Raw genomic sequence first — 25,244 nt, 5'->3', positions numbered from 1 at the left:
TAGAAAAGCATCATGAGCAAAAAATGATGGCTGCACTAAGTCCAAGAGCTGCAGCAAGGAACAGATGATCAGAAAAGTAAATACCTGAAGAGACAGCCATTAGGATGAGCCTACATGTTGACAGTACCAGGGGCCAAAACAAACAAAAGTTTAAGACTCCAACAGGCTGATCCAGAGGCCAAGTGTTAACCTCTGCTGGCTGTAAGCTAGGATTCACATGCAGATCCATCCAATGTCAACACTCTACTGCCATTTCCATTCCATTGCACTGCCTGATAGAGTTAGCAGATGGCAAGGACAAGCATACTTTCCAACAGTCTTCACTGGAGGAAAAAAAAAGTATTCTTCCAAATGATACTGCAATGAAACACCAACTCTAAACTGTGGAGAGAAATGCTTAAAGCATATTTCAAGAGTAAGAAATAGATTCTAAGTTAATTTAAATGACCAATAGAGGTTGTTGAAGTTTGGCCATTAGGTCTGCCCTTTTCAAACTTCTAAGCAACAGAAACTAAATTTCACTGTGGGTAATACTTATGCCAGTCATTGTTTAATACTTGAACTAAGGCAAGTGACATAACAATTGGTTATCACCTAGAAAAACACATTAAAAGTCAAAGCAAAATGAAACAATTCCATAACTTTGTTATCTACAGAGAAACAAGAAGCTCAAGAACTGTAATCGGCAGTTTGACTAAAATTAGTTGACTGGATATTTTTATGTTGTACTAACACAGCAGTGCAATTTTTATTTCTATAAAATAAGACTACCAATTTTATAAATCAGTTATAAAATTCAGCTAACAAAATGAACCAAAACTTAGAGTTCCTTCTGTTGGCCCTAATATTTCCAAAGATCATTATGCATTAGAGTCTTCTCAGAACCCAAAGTTGTCTTCTCACTGAAACAGGTGAAACTGACAGACATTTATCTCCCTCATAGTGTTACATATTCATAAAAAATTTGTTTAAGAGTATAAGAAATCAATATAAGGTGTAAGGTGTATCTGAGATCTTTCTTCCTTCTTTAGGAAGGCCTGGATTTCTATATACTATCCTCTTATGACTGCCTTTGCTGTGTCCCAGAGATTTTGGAATATGGTGTTATCGTTTTCATTGGCTTCCATATACTTTTTAATTTCCTCTTTAACTTCCTGGTTAGCCCATTCATTCTTTAGTAGGATGTTCTTCAGTCTCCAAGTATTTGTTATCTTTCCAACTTTTTTCTTGTTGATTTTGAGTTTCATAGTGTTGTGGTCTGAAAATATGCACAGTATGATCTCCATCTTTTTGTACTTGCTGAGGGCTGATTGTGTGCCAGCATGTGGTCTATTCTGGAGAACGTTCCATGTGCACTGGAGAAGAATGTATATTCCACTGCTTTAGGATGAAATGTTCTGAATATATTTGTTAAGTCCATCTGGTCCAGTGTGTCATTCAAAACCATTGTTTCCTTGTTGATTTTTCGATTAGATGATTTGTCCATTGCTGTGAGTGGGGAGTTGAAATCTCCTACTATGGTATTACTATCAATGAGTTTCTTTATGTTTGTGATTAATTGATTTATATATTTGGTTACTTTCACATTTGGTGCATAAATGTTTACAATTGTTAGGTCTTCTTGGTGGATAGACCCCTTGATTATGATATAATGCCCTTCTGCCTCTCTTGATACACTCTTTATTTTAAAGTCTAGACTGTCTGATATAAGTATCGCTACTCCGTCTTTCTTTGACCATTAGCATGATAGATGGTTCTCCATCCCCTTACACTCAATCCAAAAGTGTCTTTAGGTCTCAAGTGGATCTCTTATAAACAGCATATAGATGGATCTTGTTTTCTTATCCATTCTGTTACCCTATGTCTTTTGATTGGAGCATTGAGTCCATTGACATTTAGAGTGAGTATTGAAAGATACGAATTGATTGCCATTATGATGCTTGTAGAGTTGGAGTTTCTGGTGGTGTTCTCTGGTCCTTTCTAGTCTTTGTTGCTTTTGGTATTTATTTATTTATTTATTTATTTATTTATTTATATTAAGAACCCACTATGTGCTCAGTGTTCTGCTAGGTGCTAGCAGAAGTAAAGAATAACCCCCATATTCTTCTGAAAATTGCATGTTATCTGAATTAACAATACATGAACAATATAGGACAATTTAGTACTAATCTAGCTGATTCTTGACTATGAGGATTCAGCAAAAGTGAGACCCATATGTACTTCAAAGATATGACATGACTTTATAGGAAAGATGCACATTAATAAGGCCTCAACTATGATTATAGGTCACAGCAAGTGAAAAGAAGGAATGGGTATCTTTCAGGCAAAAAAAGTAAAAGGTAAAATAAAACAAAAAAATCATGAACTTATAAAATGAGGTGAATGGCCCCAGTGCTGCCAGCAGAGAAGCATGTAGTAGCAGCACTGTTTCCTTCCCCTTCTGAAAAGCTCCATATTGCACTGATATGGCCACTTTTTATGCCAAAAGAGCAAGGGTTAAGTCAAGTAAAAGACCCTGATACACTCAGTCTGCTCCCACCCATTACATCATCCCTCTCATTCGGATTTTTTTTTAATGTTTTATTTACTTTTTATTTTATTTTTAACATAATTTATTGTCAAATTGGTATCCATACAACACCCAGTGCTCATCTCAACAAGTGCCCTCCTCAATGCCCATCACCTACTTTCCCCTCTCCCCTACCCCCCATCAACCCTCAGTTTGTTCTCTGTATTTAAGAGTCTCTTATGGTTTGCCTCCCTCCTTCTCTGTTTGTTACTTTTTTCCCCCTTCTCCTCACCCATGGTCTTCTGTTAGGTTTCTCAAGATCCACATATGAGGGAAAACATATGGTATCTCTCTTTCTCTGATTGATTGATTATTTGGCCATACAATTGTGGTTCTAATTGTGGGTTCTCTATTCTATTCCATTGGTCTATGTATCTGTTTTTGTGCCAATACCATACCGTCTTGATGACTACAGCTTTGTAGTAGAGGCTAAAGTCTGAGATTGTGATGCCTCCCGCTTTGGTTTTCTTCTTCCACATTACTTTGGCTATTCAGGTCTTTTGTGGTTCCATATGAATGTTAGGATTGTTTGTTCTAGCTTAGAGAAGAATGCTGGTGCAATTTTGATTGGGATTGCACTGAATGTGTAGATTGCTTTGGGTAGTATCGACATTTCAACAATGTTTTATTTACTTTTCAAAAGAGACAGCTCAAGCAGGGGAGGGGCAGAGAGAGAGATGGACAGAGGACCCAAAACAGGATCTGTGATGACAGACTGACAGCAGTGAGCCCAACGTGGGGCTTGAACTCACAAACCCCAAGATCATCCCCTGACTGAGAGATCATGACCAGAGCCAAAGTCGGCCGCTCAACCAACTGAGCGACCCAGGCACTCCTCTCATTCTGTTTCTTTCTGAATTGTAACTTTCCTAAAGGATGACAAAGGGACCCAAATAAGCAAAAATCTCTAATTGGAAAAATAGTAGCATTAATTTGAAAGATATTATATACCTCTTTTGGGGCAAGAAAATAAAATATACTGTAGCATATTTTGTATATTTTGATACAGTGTTTAGCATTTAGCACTGAAAAATTTTTAAAAATCAACTATTATTATATTAAATGATCATCAGCATCAGCATCATCATGATCAACATCACCTGCCATACTGTATGTAGGCAAATTCTAAAGTTCTTTTGCACAAAGTAGGAAAACTTAAATCACATATTAGAAATAAATAGCAATATATATGGGTAATCCCACCCCTAAATGAATGAGCAACAATCTCTATAAAGGGATATATCCACAGTTATAAATATGTAAATATGCTAGGATATGATGATAGAAGCATTGAGAAATGCAGGAAAAATAAAACAATATTAATTCAAAACTGATAAATGTAAAACGAAATAGAACCAACTTTCAAAATACAGTAAAAAAAATTCCAGGGTGGCAGGTAACAAACACCCTCTCCTTTTCTTTATAAAAGACAAAACCTCTGATTATATAGGATACACTGTACAGAAAATGAATTCAGTGCTGACTTGACAGAGAATGACATTTACTAAAGCAACACTAGCTTCTCCTTCCTAAAGATCACAGATGTTCCTTGGAGATATTTATACAAATAAAATCAAAGATTAACTTTGACTTTAAAGATTATGACCTGGTCATTTTTTTAGTCATTAGATTTTGAAGAAAAGTAATATGGTAAGTGCCTATAATAGAAAAATCTTAATCTTTGTCCTGGATTAAGATGACCACAAATGAAAAACATTTCTATTCTTTTAATAAGATGGTGGAACATAAACCCGTGCTCGCATATTTGACAATATATCTTAAAATAATTTTAGATTTTTTTAAGAATAGATTACTGCTTTCCAAGAACAATATAAGCCATAACATAAAAGGTAAGAAATATGAGGTAATCATCTTTACTTAGCAACTGAAGTAAAACAACAACAGGGGATATGTCATTTAAAATCCAATGATATATTTGGTTCCTTTATGTTTGTAATATATAGGGCTTAGAACATGTATTTCCAGGACTCTGTAGGTGTTCATAAGAGAAATCCAACCCAAACTGTCTTAAACAAAAGGAAAATATATTAGTTCAAATAATGGCACAGTCTAGTTGGACATCTCTCTAAGCCTGGCTGGATCCAGAGCTCAAGCTGGCATTTCAGGATGTAGTCTTCCTCTTTCTCTTGGTTGTATTCAGACGACATGACCTCAGTTTTAGGCAGTATCTCTCTTCTCTGAAGCACTCTTCTCTGCCTATACCTCCTAGCCTAACTTCTGTATGAGGAGATTTTTGTATGTAGAAATTTATATATAAATAGCAACATGATAAGATCTAGAAAATGAAGTGTTCAGTGAAAAGAAAAAAAATATGATTTATAGCACAATAAAATAAGTGGAAATCAATAACATATACACAAAAACCATAGTTTACAAGAATGTATATATACATATGCCATCAAATATATTAGAGTGAGTATCTATGGAAAATGAAGGTAGGAAAATGAAAGTAAGCTATGAAATGAATGGGGAAAAATAAAATAAAATAAAGCAAGAGAAAGCTTTACAAAAACAAACCAATGATTCAGTTGTGCAATGAGTCAAGGAAAGAAGGAAGAAAGGAAAAAGAGAGGGAAGGAAGGAGAGAGGAAGGAAGGATGGAAGAAAAGAAGGAAAGAAAAGGGAAGGGAAAGAAAGGAAAACCAAGGGAGGATTATTAAAGTTAGTGTATGAGACAATAGCACCCTCTTCAACCTCCAGCTCATGCCCAACATCATGCAAAGTTCAGGCATCAGTCCCCTAAATTCAGGCCATAAAAATCGAAGATAATCTCTAATAAAATTGGTGCAAATAAAATCTGGTGTGAACATAGATGTTTCGGAGTAAAGCCCTTCTCATTCAGCCAAGATTAGTATCAACAGCAAAAGAGAAGTGGTCCACAGTACCCTCATTCTACAGGTACAGTGAGTCCATCAACAGTCGGCCCCACCACACATGGGATTCCTTTTCAGAATCTCACTCAAGAGAGAGATCTTTAAGACACCTTCAAGAAGTGCTAGACAAAGACACTTCTATAGCAAAAGAAACCCTCATTAGCAATCCACTCCTTTTGAATGTGTGACCTGAACAACCAAACATTGCCAGACATAGTTGGACACCTAACCACATGAAAGAGAAATGTCAAGCTGACCCCTGAGAAGGAAAGATAATTAAGTGCAGTGGGAGAACCTTGAAATAACTCCAGTATGCTCATAATGATTATAGAAGTCAGATCCTTAAAATGAAGCAAGGACACCGTAAAAAAGGAAAAGACACATAAGAAGAGCTTTTTAAGATTTAAAAAACAAAAAACAAAAACAAAAAAAAAAATTTCTTAAGAACAAAAAACTAGAGAAAGACTACAAAATAATGTCTAATAAAACTCTCAAGATAAAAAGCAAAAATACAAAGGGCATTAATACCCATTTCTGTGTGACAAATTACCACAAACTTATAGCTTAAAACAATGTGATCTCACAGTTCTTGTAGATTGGAAGTCCAGGCATTGTAGATCTAGTTTCTCTGCTGAGGATCTCAAAGGTTGGAAATCAAGGTTGCAGCCAGACTACAATCTCATCTGAACCTGGGGTCTTTCAAGCTCATCCAGCTTGTTGGCAGAATTCACTTTCTTGCAGTTGTAAGACTGAGGTTTCACTTTTCTTATTGTCTATTGGGCAAGGATCAACTACTAGAGGCTTCCCTCAGATTCTACCCACATGGTTCTCTCAGAACAAGGCAGCTCACTTTTTCAAAGCCAGAATCTCTCCCCAGTCTGGTAGGAAGAATTCTCATATGATGTAAATGTAATCAGCAAAGGTGACTATCCTAGCACCTCCACCATGTAAGTAAACCTAATCAATGAAGTGATTGTCTCATCTATTCATAGGTCTTACCCACACTTAAGAGGAAAGAATTATTCAAGACATTTATACAAGGTAACTGGAATCCTGGCAGCCATCTTAGAATTCTGCCTACCACAAATGCGTAAAGGACTTATAAGACACAGAGAAGACGAATCCAAGAGGTCCAATATTACTCTAACAGAAATTTCAGAGAGCAAGAAGAGAGTAAATGGAGGGAAAGAAAATATCAAAATTTTCTGAGAACTGAGGAACATAAACCTTCAGGATGAAAAATGTACTGAACACCAAGTGCAAAGAAAATAACAGGTCTGTATCTACAGATGCCATGTCATTGAGGAGAAAAAGAAAATTCTAAAAGCTTCCAAAAAGTAATCAAACCAGCCAACTAAATAGCATCCAACTTTGTAGTGGCAACACTAGTTGTTGAAAAACAAGGAAATAATGTTTTCAAAGTTTCTGGGGAAATATTTTCTCAATCTAGAAGTCTGTAACAAATCCAGATACCAATTATCCATAAAATCAAAATAAAATGATCTGACATGTTCAAAAAGTATATATTTTATATACAGTGTTTTAGAGAACTAGTTGAGATCCTACCACAACAAATAAAGCAGGAAAGAGAAAGAGAAAACAAGGGATTCACCCGAGAAAATTAAGGAAAATACAAAGATAATAGCTGAGGTATGAGATTCAAAGTGGAGGACAGAAGATGTACATTACAAGAGTCATCTTTGGTTAGGGAAAGAAATCTACTTGAAAGAATAAAGTACATAATAAGGAATCTGAAAATATTGAGCTTGTTATAAAGGTAAATTGTGCAAGACCAGCAGAAATGCAAGGAGAAACAACAACAGCAACAAAAAAATTAATGGTACAGATATAAAGCCAACTAAAATGTAGCATGATTTTAAGCGATTGGTAGAATGTAAGAAAAGAGTCTCCATTTGACACTATTAGTGAGAACATTGTCCTTCAAATGATACTATATTTAGGGACAAAAAAATGTATTCTTAGCGACCACCTCACTCCACACCCAGCAATGTTTTCATTGTCATTAAATGCTGATTATAGGTATTTCAAACCTCTGGGCCTGCTTGTGGTCCAGTATACTGTAGAATGTAAATATTAACAACCTCAACAAAGTAAAGCCTAACTGACAGATGGTGGGATAAGAGGATGAGTTAGGGAGGAAATAAGAAAGATGGAGGACAAGATTGAGACACAATATTTTCACTTAACAAGTACAAACCTAAGAGATACTATCAAAAGTTGATCAATCAGGAAACAGATATGTATGCGTAGGATTTAAATTTATCCAATAGGACTAAAACTAATAGTCAATATTAAGATTTGGGAGTAGAGAGAAGATGGAGAGTGAAAAAATCCTCATTGTTCATGTCACAGAGTTAATAAATATTGTCTAAATTTTATTCAAGAAATATGGAGCGCCTGGGTGGCTCAGTCCGTTAAGCACTCAACTCCGGATTTTGACTCAGGTCATGATCTCATGGTTCGTGAGATCAAACTCTGCATTGGGCTCTGCACTGATAGGGCGGAGACTGCTTGGGATTCTCTCTCTCTCTCTCTCTCTCTCTCTCTCTCTCTCTGTCCCTCTCCACCTCGCACTTGAGCTCTCTCTCCCTCAAAATAAATAAACAAAAGACAAATAAGAATGCTATCTAGATTTATAGAGGAAGCAAAAACAAAACAATGCATAGTAAAAGAGTTTGTCTTTAGAAAATAGCAGTTAGGGTTTAGCGGGAAAGGAAGAAGGCAGTGGCATGTCATCATGCACAGATTTTTCTACTCTATTTGATATATTATGAAATCTATGTATTAATTTGCTTAAAATTAATTTAACATTTACAATTTATTTAGGAACAATATTGTCCCTGTTTAGGAAGTAACAACACTTGAAAAACATTTTTTATAATTGTTCTGAAATTCTGTGAGCAATTTGGATTAATTCAAGCAAGGGAGTTCACTTTTTTATTCATCACTTAGTAATTCTGCAAAACATTAAGAAATAAACTTTGCAGTTAAGACTTACTGAATCTTTACTTAGTCATATTATCAAATTAACATAACATTCATCACAGTCTGTCTCAATGAGAAACACTAGGCTTTCTTTAGACTATATGATATAACTTTCAGAAACAAAGAGCTCAGAACTGGTGTAGTTCTATTCCTTGACAATGTCCACTTTGATGCCCTAAAAGAAAATATAGTTTAAATTGAAATGACTTGCTTAGTTAAAGCCTAGAAGAGAAAAAAGACAAGGAATCCCCCCAAACATAAGGCATGCATTGCCAAAGAATATATTAACACCCTGTCATCTTTCCAATTGGAGTCTTAATGGGATTTTTCTTTTCCTCAAAGGTCACATAGTGATGAAGAATCAGAAATCCTCATCAAGTGTGGCTAACAGCTAAATAAAAGAGTATTGGGCGAGTTCTGATTTCAACTTAGGAGTAAGAAAAGCACTGGGTCAATTGTATAGATCAATCCACATGTGATCTTGTTAATCATAAATGGTAGTTAGTTACCATAAAACAAAAACAAAGGTAAGTGACACTTCTATCAACAAATATCCCCACTTAAAAAACACACTCATGTAAACACTCATATCCAAGTGTGATGCCTTGTCTTTTAAATGTTTATTTGAGAGAGAGAGAGAGAGAGAGAAGCAGAGAGAGGGGTCAGAGGATCTAAAGATGACTCTGTGCTGGCATCAGAGAGCCCCATATGGGGCTTGAACTCACAAACTGTGATATCATGGCCTGCGCCAAACTCGGACACTCAATACTCAATCGACTGAGCCACCTAGGCACTCCTGATGGCTTGTCTTTTAGAGCAATACTTCCCAAATTTTAAAGTGGAACACCAATCACTTGGAAATCTGTGATGGGATTGGGATTCTGATTTTCTAACAGGTTCTCAGCTGATGCCTAAGCTGCTGGTCCTTGAATCACATTTTGAGTAGTAAGGACAGCCCCCAAATTTGTGTTTTATTCAATGAAAAGTGAAAACTTTTCACTTTCACTCAGGACTGAAAACTTAATCTAAAGAATAAAATGCAGCATTATCCATAATAGCCAAGATATGGAAACAATCCAAGTGTCTGATTGATGAATGAGATAATGAAAATGTGAAATGTACATATATGATGGAATATTATTCAGCCATAAAAAAGAAGAAAAGAAAAAAGAAAAAAAAGAAAGAAAATTCCACCATTCGTGACAACACAAATGGCCCTGGAGGATATTATGCTAACTGAAATAAGCCAGGCAGAGAAGAACAAATCCTGCATAATTCCACTTATGTAAGATATCTAAAATAGTTAAATCACAGAAGCAGAGAATGGAATGTAGTTTGCTAGGGCTAGAGGTTAGGGGAAATGGAAAGTTGTCGTTCAATGGGTATAAACTTTCAGTGATGAAAAATGAAAAGTTCTAGAAACCTGCTGTACAACCCCAGTGTCTACAGTTAACAATACAGTATTGGGCATTTTAAAATTATGTTAAGAGGGTAGATCCCATGTTAAAAGTTCCTAACATACACACACACACACTCAAAAAAGGAAACATAAGAAAAGTTTGGGAGTACTATTTAAGCCCATTACTTTGATTGTGGTAATGGTATTACAGATGTTTGCATATGTCCAAACTCATCAAATTTTACACAATAAATATATGCAGTTCTTTTTGTATCAATTATACCACAATAAAACTATTAAATGAAAAAAGTAGTTTGGAAATTAGATTAGCAATAAAAGGTATGGGACTAATGCCTAGGGGAAGAAAAGAGAATAAAATGACTAACAAAGAACAACAGAACTTTGAAACCAGAAGAAACTCTCTAAAACATCTGTTTTATATTTGCGTATCTACAATTTTTTTCAGATTCAGAACACTTTTTTCAAATACCTTAAAATGTATAAATTATGTCATCTAAATAATCATGATAAAATTATTAAGAGTTTATTAAGATCAAAGAGGGATTTTTATTCTGAAAGCACATCTATTTTCTTCCTGCACATTTCCTTAGGTTGTGCTAAGTTCCAATAAAGTTAAAAGCGGATGATTTGGAATTTTTTTAAGTCAGTTCTAAATGTCATGGATTACTGATCAGTCATAGCAAAGAGAATCTGTAAGAATAAATATTACAACAGATAAGAAAGGGAAAGGAGGGTGTGGTTTGTAATTATATTCTAGAAAACAAAGCCTTTATTTACCTCCTGAGGAATATAATGAACAGGAAATTACAAATCACTTAGGAATGCTGAAGAATTAGCACATTCTTCCATTGAATCAGAATATAGCTGAAAAGTCAGAAATGTTTAAAATAATGTTCACTACTAAATTAATTCCTTTAATCTGAGATAGAATGCCAATTATGAATACCTTTTTCAGACACTGTCCTTTTTTTCCTGAAAAGTTGTATTTTTTAACAACATGTTAATATCTGTAGACTTAAGAAAAAAATAGGCATCCAAAATATATGTACTACTTTTGTATCTATTTATAAAAAATCTTACATTTACGACGAAAGAAAGAATACTATCTTAGTGAACCAAAATAAAAACATGTTCTCAATGACTGAGTCCATTTCCAATGAGTAGCACAAATCTAAATAAGCCTTAAATAGAGTTTAACTTTGCAAAGCAAAAGAAATATCAAGCTGTCAAAACATTTCTACCTGGTTTAAAATATTTAAATTAGTAAAAATATTGATTTTGTTTCCAGAAAAACTATCGAACTAAGAAACTTCCTGGCTTTAAGATTATTAAAAACATTGTCCAATATGTGACTGTTATGGGCCCACAAAAATTCAATTTTTATTTGCCAAGTTAAATCTTCCAACAAATTGTTGGCAATGTGAGGTTGGATACTCATATCACAATAATCCTGCCCAAATAGTCATGTTTGATTACTCCTTGTTCTGTGCTGAGAGGAAAAAGTCCAATAAATTCTCACTACTACTTTTCAGACCAGACAGTAGCCATTGTAAATATAAGAGAATAAGACAGAATGAGTACCAGCATGAGCACACCTTTTTTCCTAAATGTTGAATTCTGTAACAAATAAATGGGAAGGAAAAACCAAAAAATAAATTTTTGAGAGTCTATGGAGTAAGAACATATCAGTAAGACCACTCACTATTTCACTTCCTATGAAGAGACACAAAAGTAAATACTTATCTCAATTAATATGGTAGTTAAAAAACACTCTTAAATCAATTCACTGCAACTATGGGGAGCTCCCAGCAGCCAGAATATTAACCACTGTACAAAAAGGAGCCTCTATTTACAAGAAATCGGAACAAATAATTGATCCATTAAAAATGCCTCTTCTGTTCAATAACCATTTCAGTAAGGGCATAGGCTTAGCTGCAGTAAATGAGACACAAAATTATAATTAATGTCTTTTGAAATATGAAAGTCTGTTTCTCTCACACATAATATCTGAGCTGATGAGATACTCTATGAGGTTACACAGGGCTAAGTGTTCTTCTATCTTTCTGCACTGGTATCCCTAAGATTTGACCTTCCCATATAGTCCAAAATGACAATTTCACAATCCAACTATCAAAAAAACAGGAGAGGGGTGCTTGGGTGATTCAGTCAGTTGAGCAGCTTACTCTTGATTTTGGTTCAGGTCATGATCCCAGAGTCATGGGATCAAGCCCCAAGTCCAGCTCTGTGCTGTGCATGGAACTTGCTTAAGATTGTCTCTTTCTCTCTGACCTTCTGCCCTGCTGGTGCTCTCTCTCTTAAAAAAAAGGTGGGGGGAGAGAGAAAGGAAAAGAAGACAACCTCTGTTTATAATGGTGAAATTAAGAGTTGAAACCATCATGTCTTTCCATTGGCCAGAACTTTAGTCACATAACTACATTTAGCAGTAAGGAAATCTGGAAAATGTAGCCATTAACTGGGCAACCACATACCACAATAACAATAATTCTATCTGCATAGAAGAAGGGGGAATTGGATATTGGGGGACAATTAACAGCCTCTGCCAGTGTAACTTTTATTTTATTTATATTTATTTATTTATTTATTTATTTATTTATTTATTTATTCTGCCAGTGTAACTTTTAAATATCTCAAGACACTAATACTTCCCTTATCTCCTTAGTGGTAAGGATTGAATGAAATAATAAGCATGAAAGCATTATGTGAACTGCAAAGCAATGTATACATGGAAGACATTATTTATACTTTGTGCTGATATTCTGGTGACCAAATGGGAAAAAACAAAAGCAGAAAGATGTAGCACAGCAGATAGGGAATTATTTAGTGACAGTGTTTTCACAGAAGGACTATAAAGAAAAATCTGTTTTAGTTACTGTTTGAAGTTCATTCTAGTTATCTGTGATGTGTTGGATCAGGATGAGTTTACAGTGTGAATGTTATTGCCATAATTTGAAATGACATCTATTTGCATCAGAATATTTCAGATGACTTTCCAATTCATGCTTCTTTCCACAGGAATTGCTACTACATCAACTTTTATGAAACCAACACCATGTGCCAGGAACTGTGCTCAGCACTAGAGATGAAGATGAATATTGTTCGGGTAAGAAGGACATCTACACGCAGGTTTATTATTATTATTATTAAAGATTTTATTTTTAAGTAATCTCTACACCCAACATGGGGCTCAAACTCATGACCCCAAGAACAAGAGTCACACGCTCTACCAGCTGAGCCAGCCAGGAGCCCCTCTATATGCAGTTTTAAATAAAAACTTTACAAAGCAATCTCATAACCGAAATTACACCGTTTTTTTTTTTTAACATTCTGTAGGAGGAGTCTATGAAAGACAGAAATTTATGCTAAAAGCATGGCATTTTGGTATCATGCCAACAATGTTTTTAAATGCCCATATCAGTAGCGTGTTTCTCTAAAGTTAAAATACTGAGCAAAAATTCATTGCAATTTGGGAAATAACGGGTATTACTCAAAATATCTCCTACCCTACTAAAGTTCCTGAAATCCCAGCTCAAAACCCAAACAACAGAGGGGTGCCTGGGTTGCTCAATCGGTTAAGCACTTGACTTCGGCTCAGGCCATAATCTCATGGTTCCTGGGTTCGAGCCCTGCATCGGGCTCTGTGCTGACAGCTCAGAGCCTGAAGCCTGCTTTGGATTCTTTGTCTCCCTCTCTCTGTTCCTCCCCCGCTCGCACTCTGTCTCTCTCAAAAATAAATAAAGATTAAAAAAAAATTAAAGAAAAAAAACCCAAACAACAGAAATGTAAAAACTTTTCAAATAAACCAGTTTACTAAGAGGGTCATAGATTAAAAAAAGCACTAATAAATTCATTTCATATGAGAATATTTACAATGAGCAAATCTATATAGCTTATTATTTATTATATTACATTATTTATATACAATATAAATGCAAGGCTTTTTCTTATATTTCTATCTTTATGAATTTGTTTCTTTGAAGAAAGTATATATATGGAATAAAAGAGACTTTTTATAATATTGATTTTTTTTAAATAAAATTGTCTTTTGAAAACAAAATAAAGAGAAACAACCCGTCAAAACATAAAATTATGTCCACCGTGAGAAATTTGGGGCATTATTTTAAAAGGGTTCATAACCATCTCCCTATATGTTTTCCTAGATGTATGTTTAAGGCTAGAGTGATAAAATGGTAATATTGTTAGACACTAAATATTCTGGCACTACGGTGTCTGTTATTACATTTCATGTCATCATTAAGTCAAAGAACATCCAGGATATAATTTTGTTTGGGTCCTCTTGCTAGCTAGACAGTAAAATTAGAACTCTGAGTCCAACTCAAAAGTCATCTTGAGATATTGGTTTATAGCCTAATAGATGTCTTAGCATAAAATAGTTGCATATTCATGCTAATTTTCTGTGACAATTGTATATTCAATGTGAATACAAGTAAACTTTCCTATTTATATTTGATCCTAACATTTAAGACATTTTCTGAAATTAAACATTTTTAGCAGAATATCATAATTTATTATTCATTTTGTATTCTTCAGGTACTCATTTGTTTTCTGGGCCACTGCTTTACAATTAGATGCTCATAGGTATTTCACTACTTGATAAAACCTGGATATTTTAGGTTTTTAACTATAATTCCAGTGTTCTCTAAACTTATAAAATTAAACAGTAGAAAAAAAAAGTTTTGTTATTCTTCAGACCATGAATTTTGTGATATTAATTGAGGTGTCACAAGAGCTCAGTGACCAAAAATATCTCCCACCCTTCTGAATTCTCTGAAATCCCAGCTTAAAGACCTATTTGTCTTATTGAAGTATAAACACGGATGTCATTGGCTCTTCTCTGTCAATATGCACCTTTAAGTTAATTACTGATCATAAATACATGACCATAGAATAGGCTACTTGACAGTTGGTAGCCAGCTGAGGCCTGGGCTGCAATGGAACACAGAAGAGGCATACTGTGATGATACAGAGATTGGACATCTACGTCCTGTACGATGTACCTTAATTAAAAGACACACCAGGAAAGGGTGCCAGTGGGTGACTCTGGACATTCTAAAGCAAGAATCAGAACATGTGATGTCAAGAGAGACAAGTTTGTAAAAAGCAAGGAAACTAATGATAGAGAAAAACATTATAAAGAATGATGAGAATATACCTAAGGCAAATATGACCAATTTCATAATTTGGCAAAGGACCTGGATCTCATATATCCTCAGAGAGAAGAAACATTTGGGAGAATAAAGTATTTTTTTAATGTCTTCCAAGCAACTAAAGCATGCAGGTGTCAGCCAACACTCTGACAGGTAAGCCATAAATACTAGAAGCTGGCTGGGTGGATGCTTAATCCAGCACTCTCCAAAGTGTATTCACTTTGGTGGTCTGATAAGATGTTCTATTAAAAAGGATTTCTATAGTCAAACAGGTTTGGAGAACTCAGCATCTTATAATTCCCTCTTTGAGACCCAAAACTTGTATTAGCATATTAAAGGCTTTAGAAAGTTTTAAAGTTGAAAAATCTTTATAAAAGCCAGCATTTCCCAGAGTTATTAGATCTCATAACCATGTTTTTAGTAACACTATGAATATTTTGCTGGAAGTGTTAAAACCATTATAATCCCCTTCCATCTGTGATAAGGTATATCTGTTCCTAGGTACAGCCATGGTAAAGGAAAGACACCTGAAATACATTGTACCTACTAATGACAGTCACAAAATTATGATTAAAATATATATATATCTTTGTCAGAAATATCTCTTTTAATAAAGGTTTAACATGAGAGTATCAAATGTCCATTACTAAAAATTCAAATCCTCCTTATACTTTAAAAATACTCTGTAAACAAGAATCAGCCAAACATTCTCACCAGTGAGTGAACTGACTGATTTTAAAACTGAATGTAGTTTTGACCGACTTAATCAGCACTCTCCCCAGGACCTCTGGAAGCCATTGTTCATTGTTGTGACATGACCAACCGTTGACATGAGGCACAGAACCAATTATCAAAGTCACTTTATAATTACAAATCCAAGTCAAATGTTAACAAATTGTCTAACAGAGAAAATCTGGATCCTACATCTAACCTCTTTCACATTTCTAAAATTAGGAAAATGTATTCAAATATAACTATACAGTATAGAACAAGAAGATGCCAGGATCTATCCTGGGTCTATCTCTGAGGCTGAAGTCATTTCTCATCACTGCCCAAAACATTGGACTTCTCTGTTAGCACAAATTTCTAGTTTAAGCAGAGGCAAATTAAGATCTCTTCCTTAATATTAGAATTTGCGGGTACTTTGAAGGTCTGTGTCACAACACTCATATTTTCTTAATCTGTAGCCATCCTGCTCTCCCCTCCATCTGAACTTTGGAAATTATTGCTTTTGCATTACATAGAAAATCTGGTTTCTCCACTAATACATTCCTTGGTTAGTTGGAATATACCTCTTAAAATGATAAAACAATGCAGTTTTGTTTTAGTAAGGAAGTTGAATAGCCTGTTGAATAATAACTTAAATTTCTAATTTCTGTATGAATCATACCTGGAACAATGAAACACTGGACAATGAACTGGTCAACCAAACAGAGGGGAAGGAAGAAATTGAGAAGGAGATACAAAAAGCAGAATGGGACACCGAAGATCAATGTTTCATACTTCAAAATTGTGTCCCTGGTTTGCTGCTGAATTTGTAGAAAAGAGGTTTCCAGAAAGCTTTCAGAGTACTTTGATGTCTATGGGGCTGAATTCCTCTCTTAATATCTCATTTCATATATGAATGCAATGTGCTAGAGTGAAAGAGTGTGGACTTGGAATAAGGTCTGGATTCAAACTCCAGTTCTCTAATATTCTGGCACCAAGACACCCCCTCCGTGGCTTTCCTACCTAGTCATCACACTCACTACCCACCTCTGCAACAGGAAGTTCAGTGTGATCTGCAGCCACAACAACCACTCCTGCCTTAGAATCACCCAGCTATTCCAAATATATTTTTTATCTAAGCTCTTCAGGATCCAAAACGCTATTTTGGATATGTTTTGCTTTGTTTTGAGTTTTTTCTCCATTTTTTTACAAATATTTTGAACCTCTTTACACATTGCCATACCTGCCTGGAAAACAACTTTTTTTTTTTTTTTTTTTTTAGTCTGCTCAATTATTTTCTCTGGGAAGGCAGGAATTATGCTTGTGTTGCTGACCATGCTAATACAATAGACCCTTAATTCATAGTCATTATGCACTTTTCAAGAAAATTACTTAACATCTCAGCTCCTCTTTTTTGTCTCTCCCGTAAAATATGGATACTAGAAGTAATAGAATTTTTGCAAAAGTTAAAAATGAGATAACTAAAACATATAGCTCTCTTGTGTATAAAAAGGTAATCAAGAAATATTAACTCTCTTATCCATGCCCTTTTTCTAAGATTTAGAGCCAAGGAAAAGACAAGAAGATAGCAGGGGACTGGGGAGTGAGAATCTCTTTATCCTTTATGGCCATTATTATAGAGATTTTATCTAAAGATGATGTAGAAAAATGTGTCATGTCTCCAACATACTTGATTAGAAATTGTTTTCCAATAACTGAAAATCATTTCATTCTTAAAAAAAAATTGTGCCTATTCGTTTATTGCTGCTTCCATATATCTATAAATATTTTTCATAAATGTAAATGATCGGGCAAGGATTGCACTTGTGTAATTAACATCACGCTACTGAAATTAAACAGTGATATTTACAACCTGCTAGGATAGAGAATGAGGAAAGAGGATAAAGAAGCTAAACAGGATATAGAAAGAAGTCCTTATTTCTGACCATGAGGAAACTGTTTCAGCTCAGATTCCTCTCAGAATATTAATCTTCCTGCAAAAACATGTGTAAGATAAAACCCTTTCTCCCCTGAGCAATCAAGGACCCCGGAACAAAACCCAAAGTGCTAGAAAATCATGTCAGCAGAAAAAAAAAACCATTTTAAGATAATAAGTAATTAGGGCTACATTTACAGAGCATAATTGAGAGATGATACCTCCTTAAAAGCCCCCATTGATTAAAACTCAGTATTTAAAGTGAACTTAGTGAATCCTTAGAAGCAAAGACTAAGAATTTTCTGTAAATAGTGAAAATGGTCCTAAATCAAGAAAGGGAGATACTATCACCGACCCAAGAGGAAGTGAACCTTGAGTAGCAGAGGAAAGGGTAAGTAGAATTTGCCAGAGAAAGGCAGAGTGTGGAGGGAAAAAAAGTGTTCCCTTTGCCTCTACCTGTTCAAGTGTTATTGTTGGTTCCTTAAGGAGAAGGAATTTGAAATTTATATCAGAAACATATAGTTTACCATTTATGTTACATTGTAAATATGTATGTTTAGGTTTACTCAATGGTCAAGTATCTTTGGTTCTCAACTTCTGAGTCAATTCATGCTCAACTAATTCTTTTATCAACTTAATAGAATTCTGAGATAAAATTCATGTATTGCTGTATTTTTCAAATAGACTATACATGACTATTGCAGTCAAGACTTAATAACCCAGTGGGGAAAAACCTGGTAAATAACAATACCAATAATTTGATTTAATAAAGTTTACTTTTTTCTGGCTATACTTCTGATTAGCTTTGCATGGGAAAGATACAGAGAAAGGTATAAAACAATTATGGCTTCCCAAGAGTCGTATGTCCAGTTTCTTTACCACTCCTTTTTTTAATTTTATTTTTTTTTGAGAAAGAGAGAGACAGAGAGAGACACAGAGAGACACACAGAGAGAGAGGGAGAGAACGAGCAGAGAAGGGGCAGAGAGAGCAGTTGTCAGTAGAGAGCCCAATACAGGCTCATGAGGGCTTGATCTCATGAACTGTGAGATCATGAACTAAGCCAAATCAAGAGTCAGATGTTTAACTGACTAACTCACCCAGATACCCCTCCCACTCCTTTTTTAAAAATATCATCCACACCATTGGCAGATTCAACTTATTTAAACATATATTTATGGAATACATATATTCGGCTACATATACATATTCTCGGCTAAGACACCATGGGAAGCCCACAAGAGAGACACTTAACCCGACTATAGGTTGGGGGAGGGATATACAGAAGGCTTACCAGAGGTGATTTTCAAGATGCACAGCAGTAAAGAGCAAACCAGTGGTTGGCCAAGTGAATGTGGTAAAACGTTTCCTAGAGGGTCACTAAAGATTTGAGAGATGAGATAAGAGAAATAAAGATGCGAAAGGTTGTAAAAGACGTTGCAAACCATTTTAGGAGCAGAGGGAAGCCATTACTCTACTCAACAATACAATCAAATGTTCAAAGTTAAACATATTTTCAATGAGCCACTTGATGTTCATTTTCCCTGCTAATGCTGGGATCCCCTACCCTGAGAAGGGACTCTTGAACTAGAGGATGGACTGGAGAAGGGAAGATTTTTGTAAAACTGGAAGCAGCAAGGCCATCATTGTTATTGCAATAATCAAGGAAAGAGATGATGTTGGACCGAACTAAGTTACTGGCAGTGAAGCGGGGAAAAAAATGGACAAAGTACAGAGATAGTTAGGAAGTAGAAACAATAGAACCTAATGACTGATTATATCAGGTTTTAGTGAAGAAGACTGAGAAGTCAAATTTAATTCAAACAGATTTATAGCTTGAACAACTGAGTGCATGGTACTGCCATTTGCTTAGTTATGAGGAGCTGGTTTGTGAAAAGGGAAGAAGGTAATGAATTAAATGTTTTCTATCTGGAATTTTCTGCATTTTTGTGATAGTCAGGTATAAATGTTCGATAGACAATTGGATATACAGGTCTAGATTTCGGGGGAGAGATATGTGGAAGAGATCTAGATTTGGGAGGTTACAAATCTTTATACAATCTGCACATTTGTAAGAGTTTATACAACTTTATGTCTTTGTTCTTTCCATTCCTATTTATATATCCACCTTTATACTAGATACCAATGCTTCCCAGCTTCTCAGGGACCTATCAATTATCCATTACCCCATGTCTACATCCTCTTCCCTACTGGCTCCTTTCCATCATCACTTATATATGCTAAAGCTTCTCTTATGTTTATCAACAAGTAAGCAAATAAGCAAATCCTTGTCTCCCAGCCAACATCCTGTATCTCTCCTTCCTAACAGAACTGCTTATATGTCCTTTTTTCATTTCCTCCTAAAGTCTGGCTCTGTCCTTCACCCCCATCTCCATCACCATTAGTACACTAAAATCACTCTGTCCATTTTTCCACCAAAATTATACTGCTTGCTTTACAGTGAAGTTCAGTAACTATTCTCAGTCCTTATCTTTGGGGACTCTCAGCGTCACTTGACACTGCCGACCACTCCCTCCTTCTGGGAGCCCTTTCTAGACTCTGTGACTGGTTATTCTCCTGGTTACTTCTCTTACATCTCCTTATGATGGTCCTCTCCTGTCCCTCAAGGGTTGGTACTCTATTCTTGCTACACATATCCCCATGTGATTGTCATCTGTTCCTCTTTATTATTATTTCACATCAATGATTTCCAAATATTTATCTCCTGGACGGAACTTTCTCTGAGGAGCATATATGGCTACAGGGTGAAATTCTGTTGCAAACTCCCTAGCTAGACATCCTCTTGTCTGTCAACAGTTTGTAATGCTGCCAGTCCATCTTGTTCACTGACTATTTCCATGACACACCACAAGTGAGGTCCTTTGTTCTCACCTATTCTCTAATCCAGAATGCCCTGCTCCCTTATTCTATTAATTTATGTCTCACCCCTCTTAGGTATAAGCTCAGAACTGACTTCTCAGTAGAGAACCATTCCATCCTCTGAATTCCTATCATATCACTGTATCATGGAATACATGGAATATAGGAATAGCAAATAGGTTCCATATTGAATGAAAATGCTAATTCACTGGTCACACCAACCTAGAGCTCGGTAACAAGGAAGATTCCCTCTTCTCCATTTCCATACACAGCATGAAAGTATCATGATTAATTATCAATGGATACTATAAGCCCAAGGGAAAAAGGACAGCCTCAAGTCACATAGTTACCATCCATGTTATGGTTCTTGATTTTCGCTACCTTGAATTCTTATTTATTTTTATTGTAAATGTCCTGTCCTCATAACCAGATTTGAAATCACAGCAAATTAAAGACTGGATCATACTCTTCATTTTACTCTCTTGCAAAAAATTAATGATCAATAAATGTTTGGCGAAGAAAAGCAGGAAGAGATGCCATAGAGTAAATGTTAGAAGTGGAAACAAATGTGGTATACAGAAAAAGTAAGCTTTCTAAAAAAAGAAATTGATGTCTTATTATCCATTCTTTAAAAATACATTCCAAAATTAAATCACCTTACTGTCTACAGATCCAGATGGGATAATAATATTTTTAGAAAACATATTTTCCATTCGAATCTCATGCAATTTCTTTTTAAAATCTATCCATTTTAAAATATATGCTGTGGTTGAAATGGCTCCTATGAATTTATGCACATGGCCTCTATTAAATCCAAAGTCAAGCTTTATTGTTAAATATCCCTGTTCACTTTCCATTTTACTAAAACAACATCTTTTTTTTTATTTTTCAAGTTTATTTATTTATTCTGAGAGACAGCACAGGAGGGGCAGAGGAAGGGGGAGAGAGAGAATCTCAAGCAGGCTCCACACTGTCAGCACGGAGCCAAATCCGGGGCATGATCTCACAAACTGTGAGATCGTGACCCGAGCCGACACCGAGTCAGATGCTTAACCGACTGAGCCACCCAAGTGCCCCAGTAAAATAATGTCTTGAGATGTAGAATGCATTCCGATTTTTAAACATATCTGAGAAGAAATGAAATACGTAGAAGATGTTATATACTAAAACAATGCTGCAAAAATGAAAAATGATAGGGCAAAAAATACCTGAAAAGGAATATTCTCTCATACCTCCCCTTTCCTGCCACCTCCCAAGACCCATCTCATTACACATACTTTTTGGGAAATGCTCTCACAATTACAAAATACAAAACATATGCTTCATATCATAGATCAAGAAGGGCTCTAGACATACAGGAAACGAAATTCATGAATCAAACATCTAAATATTTAATATTTTAACAGGGTTTTCCAGTTGAAATCCATTGTTGTCTTTAACATCTTTTGTACAGTTTTGTCATATTAATGGTTGATGGACTAAAGTTTATTTCAAGCAACAAATCAGAATAGCTAGTTTCCCAATTTAGCTTTTTAAATTATTCCTCCTTCATTACATACTGTATTACTTTTCTTGTAACACTGGAGAAAGAAGCATTGTCTTACAGAGACACAGTTCTGAAATAATGCTGAGATAAATATGTATCAAAGTACTGTGCTTGTTTCATTCAATACTGTGTTCCAAAGAACACAGTCTTTGGAATCACACAGGTCAGATGTGAATCACTCTCCAATACTTACTCTATTATCTCAGGTAACTTGTTTAACCACCCCATGACTTTGGACAAGTGTCTCATTTGCAAAGAAGGAATAATACGAATCCTATAGAAGTAGGCTGCCATCAAATGAAATTATGAGTATTGTTTAAAAAGCACAATGCCTAGAGATATTAGCTCTGATTTGCTAGCTCTGATTATTGTTTCCTTCACGATCCAAAATAAAATTACAAGCTGAAAATATGGATTTGGACACCTCTTATTATTTTTTCTTTACATACTCATTAAAGTATTTGCTTGGTTGGAATGGGAAAGGACAGTACTAAATTTTAAATATAAAAAAATTTTATAGTAGTGGTGGTATCAACATATATGATTTAACATGTTTGCTGGGTTAGTACAGATTTTTTTCTCCTCCTTTCTTGCTGCTTAATAGTTAACAGATAAACTAATATAAAAATTACACTGAAGTTATTTACAACACACTATTATAAGTAATATGTGTTGTAATACTTTTATAGCCCAATAGATAGTATATGGGAAGAACACTTATAAAAGGAACTGTGCCATTTATTCTCCAAAGATGTTCATTAAAAAATAACAACGTTTAAAATGTTATTCAATTTTCACACCTCTTGATAAATTCCCACAGTATATCTTTTTTCTCTCTTTTTCTCAAAAATTAATAATGAAATAGGAAGATCATGATTGGTATCGAGTAGATCCATCTTTCAATTTTTTTTCACGTAATTTTTATTATTTTTTATTTTAGAGAGAGAAAGAGAGCGTGTGTTGGGGAGAGGGGCAGAGGGAAAGAGAGAGGCTCTTAAGCAGACTCCCACACTCAGTGTGGAGCCCGATATGGGACACGATCCCATGAACCTGGGATCATGACCGGAGCCAAAATCAAGAGCCCAACAATCAACCAACTGAGCCACCCAAGCATTACTCAATTTTTTTTAATGGAAATACTTTTATACTTCTATAAGAGGTTTTAATAATCTCCTTATTCCTGCTGCCACTGACTGATCTGGGGTTATCAACAGATGTTAAGTGATGCCAAAAATCTATAAATAGCCTAAGAAATGGTAAAAACAAAAAACAAAAACACTTGGAGCTAAATTGAGGCACTTGGTCATCTGGTATACTGCACTGCCCTTCATCACTTCTAGAACATGAGAAAGATTTTATAGAGATATTTTTCCCAATTATTGTAATACAAATTTTGACAATATTCATTATATAATATAGTGATCTCTGGAGATGTGAGGACTCCCTTGATATCATGAAGCCTTAATAAAGCACGAGACAGAAGATATCACTTCACAAATTTCAAGAAGACAGTAACTTGATATTATTAGTAGTTTATATGAAATAATAATTATAGGCAAATAATTTTATGTATTTTATTGTGTTCCAGAGTACGTATACAAAACAATATCTTGGATATTTTTAACTTTACTTCTATCTAGCCTACCTGTCTAAGAAAAGCTACCATGTTCTAGTTGGTAGAATAACAGAATGGGAGAATGTGGGTTTTGCAATAAATAACCGATCATCAGACCCTGTAGGATTTGGTTATTTCCTGAGCATTAATATTCAAGAAAATCATAAGCATTATGTTTTTTTTCCATTAAGTAATAATAGTGATAGTGATCTCACTCAAACACTATTATAAGAATTAATGTGGCAACACATTGCAAGCCTCTAAAAATGATAGGTTTTATGTAAGACCCAAAATAGTAATAACATGTTAAAAACCTGAAGACTGCTCTTGAAGGTAAAAGACAGGACTTTCTGTATAAAAATAACACTGCATTATGCTCTTTGAAGCTGCAAACAATTTGAGAGGGTGAAATTTTATTTTCTCAGATGTTCCAGTAACACATAATTCTATGAAAAAAAAAAAATAGATCTAGATATGAAAGAGAGGACACCTGGAGACAGATGAATTGAAAAGCTAAATTTGAAATGAATCATTGAACTAATGCATAAAAGCTATGGGTTTAAATGTTTTTACCCATGTTTCCTTTGCTAATTGCATTTGTTTCCTGCTGCTGCCCTTATTGTCATGATGTTTGTTGTACTAAATCTTTGTGTGTGGAGAATGAGTCCTCTTTCATGTTTAGAGCTCCTGGAGAACAGGGACCCGTATTTAGTTCAATGGTGAAAAGACATGTGAATGCTGGGCAGTGCTGATGGCCCAACTATCACTTGCCAACCCATTTTTTATCAATCTGAGGAAATACTGATTGACAATTTGATCTGAGAATCCATATGTCCTGTCCTCTTCCCTTTCTAAGCTGCCCCAAAGTAGAGCAGTCATGTGATGATCTATAATACATCGTAATTCTTTTTTTTTTTTATTTTTTTAATGTTTATTTATGAGGAGAGAGAGACAGAGAGAGAGACAGAGCGTGAGCACGGGAGGGGTAGAGAGAGAGGGAGACACAGAATCCAAAGCAAGCTCCAGGCTCCAAGCTGTCAGCACAGAGCCGACTCGGGGCTCGAACTCACGAGCTGTGAGATCATGACCTGAGCCGAAGTCAGCCGCGCAACCCAAATGAGCCACCCAGGCACCCCATGTATTTTCTAATTCTAAGGTTACATGAAAGAAATAAAAATCTCACCATGCCAATAATAAATATTTGCAAAACCTATGACTTCACTCTGTTGTATTTTTGTACTATCCCAAAGTAGAGGTAAATCCTGGGAACAAAATAATCAGGACACTAAAAATCTAGGGTAAATTAACTTAATGCCTAACTTGAAACTAATCATGAAACTATTTTTCTTCTGGTCAGTATAGATGACAGTCAGACAACTGATACAGTCAATGTAATTGATGTTCATTGAAGCCAATGATCCATATTGTTTCTATAAAAGACTGAACTGATGTTAGAGATCTATTGGAAGTTTTTAAAAATAGGCAT

This window comes from Panthera leo, chromosome D3 (genome assembly GCF_018350215.1).
Source record: "Panthera leo isolate Ple1 chromosome D3, P.leo_Ple1_pat1.1, whole genome shotgun sequence".
NCBI classification, from domain to species: Eukaryota; Metazoa; Chordata; class Mammalia; order Carnivora; family Felidae; genus Panthera; species Panthera leo.
This window is presented reverse-complemented; position numbering follows the sequence as displayed.